Consider the following 2,655-nt stretch of genomic DNA (forward strand, 5'->3'; position numbering starts at 1 on the left):
TGGGCAGCCAGAGGCCCTCGGGAGCTTAAGCATCTCCGTCTGGTTTTGAACAGTCCTTCCCTCTGCGGTCAGGAGCCCCCTCTCCCTGTGAAGGGCTCCGTGGGCACGAGCGGTGGCGAGGGCGGCCCCGCTGTCGTGTAGATGTTGATTCGTTTACCTTCCCCATGGTCAGCGCCTTGGCCAGTGCGGTCGGTTCTGCCCGTTGAGCCGACGCTGCGGCTGCCAGTGGCCCTGCCGGACGGTCTCCGTCTCCGTGGTCACGGCTGCCCCCGCGGATCTGACTCCTCCGACAAAACTGCTGCCCTCCGTGGACCAGGTGGCGTCCGGGTCGGCAGTGGCTGGTCCTGGAGATCAGCTCTGATTCCGTGCACCTGGCGGACGGTTTGCGGCTGTGGGATCATTAAGACGGTTTCCTTCCGTGCATCTGTCAATCCATCTTTGTTCATCTTTTAATTTGTACCCAACAAATTTAATTTGTTAAATTAATTAATTTAATTTGTTAATTTAATTAATTTTAATTTGTACCTCTGCTCTGCACATCTGGGCTTTTTTAGCTGAGGCCTGGTATCCTAGGGCCGCTATGGTCTGGAGCTAGTCCCTGGTGCCTGGCAGGCATGTGGCCTGGTCCTCCGCCGCCCACAGGATATCATCTACATATTGTAATAAAGTTAAATGAGGGTGCTCGGAACGGAACTCACCCAAGTCTTCGTGTAAGGCCTCATCGAAGATGGTCAGTGAATTTCTGAATCCTTGTGGTGGTCGAGTCCAGGTGAGCTGGCCATTGATGCCTTTCTCAGGGTCCGTCCACTCAAAGGTGAAGAGGTCTTGGCTCCTGGGTGCTAAAGGCAGGCTGAAAAAGGCATCTTTTAAATCTAATACCATATACCAAGTTTTGTCTGGAGGGAGGGTGGAGAGGAGGGTGTATGGGTTTGGGACCGTAGGGTGCATATCCTCTACTGACCGGCTGACTTCCCTCAAGTCCTGGACTGGCCTGTAATCGTTAGAGTGCGGTTTCGGAACCGGCAGCAAGGGAGTGTTCCACGCCGATTGGCAGGGCCTTAGTATGCCCGAGTCCAGTAGTCGCCCTATATGGGGTGTGATTTCCTTTCGTGCTACGAGAGGCATGGGGTATTGGCGGACCCTGACAGGGTCGGCCCTCGGCTTTAGTCCAATGTATGTGGCCGGTCGATGCCGGGCCAGCCCGATTCCCCCAGTTTCTGCCCACGCTTGGGGAAATTCCACAGCCAAGGGTCAATGTCAGTCACTGGGGCTGAGGGCATTTGGTGGAGACGATATTCGTCTTCTAAACTCAGGACAAGCACCTGAATTGGGTGCCCCTTTTTGTTTAGGACTTTTGCCCCGTAGAGGTGGAAGCAAATTTGTGCCCCCATCTTGGTGAACAAATCCCAACCTAACAACAGGTAGGGACACTCAGGGATGACCATGAAGGAGTGGGATACCTGGCCCGTGCCGAGATCCACAGTTCTTCGGGTAGTCCATGAGTATTGTTTGGTGCCCGTGGCTCCTTGCACCCATGAAGTTTTGTTTGCCAATTTCCCTTGGGGTTGTAATAAAACCGAATGTTGTACCCCAATGTCCACTAGGAAATCAACAGGTTGCCCCTCCATTCTGAGAGTTACCCTGGACTCGGGGAGGGGTGCTGAACCCTGACTTCCCTAATCGTCCAGGTCCTCCATTTCTAAGATCTTGGCAGGGGCCTTAGATCTTTTGTTAGGGCAGCTTTTCACCCAATGGCCCTCCTGTTTGCAATAAGCGCATTGGTTTTTGTTCAGCTTAGGGCACTCCTGGCGGGGACCAGGGCCATCCTCCTTACTGGTCCCTAAAGCCAGCTTCTTGAGGTGCCTCTGTCTTTCCTGTGGGTTGTCCATGGTTGTGGCCAGCAGGATCTTGGCCAGATTTCGGGTCTGCCGGTCACTTAGTTTGGTTTGTTGTTCTTCCAGACTTTCTCTATTATTATAGACTCGTTCTGCCACTATCACTAAGTCCTGCAAGCTCTTCTCTCCCAGTCTCTCTACTCTTTGCAATTTCTTTTTAATATCCGGAGCGGCCTAGTTAACAAAAGCCATGATAATTGTGGCCTTTGTTTCTGGGGCTTCTGGGTTCAAAGGGGTGTACTGCCTAAAAGCCTCTATGACTCTCTCTAAGAAGGCTGCTGGACTCTCATCCTTACCCTGACTCACATCATAGACCTTGGCCAGATTGGTAGGCTTGCGTGCGGCAGCCTGGAGACCTGCCATTAGAGTCTGGCGGTGGACCCGGGGTCTCTCCTTACCTTCAGCTGAGTTATAGTCCCAGGTGGGGTGGGATAAAGGGAAGGCAGCATTTATGAGGTCTGGGTTTTGAGTCGGCTGTCTGTCCTCTCCCAGGACCGACTTCCGGGCTTTCACCTGAATTGGTTCTCTCTCCTCGGTGGTGGAGAGAACCTGCAAGAGATGATGGGGGTCCTCCCAAGTAGGCTGGTGGGTAAAGAGAACAGTATCTAAAAGCCCGATTAGATCTCTCGGATTATCAGAGAACTTTGCATTTTGGGTTTTCCAATTATATAAATCACTGGTGGAGAATGGCCAATATAACATTAGCTGTTTGCCAGTCTCATCGGGGGGCCCATGGCACGGAGAGGAAGGGCGGTGGAGT

Source organism: Vulpes vulpes, chromosome 14 (assembly GCF_048418805.1).
Source record: "Vulpes vulpes isolate BD-2025 chromosome 14, VulVul3, whole genome shotgun sequence".
NCBI classification, from domain to species: domain Eukaryota; kingdom Metazoa; phylum Chordata; class Mammalia; order Carnivora; family Canidae; genus Vulpes; species Vulpes vulpes.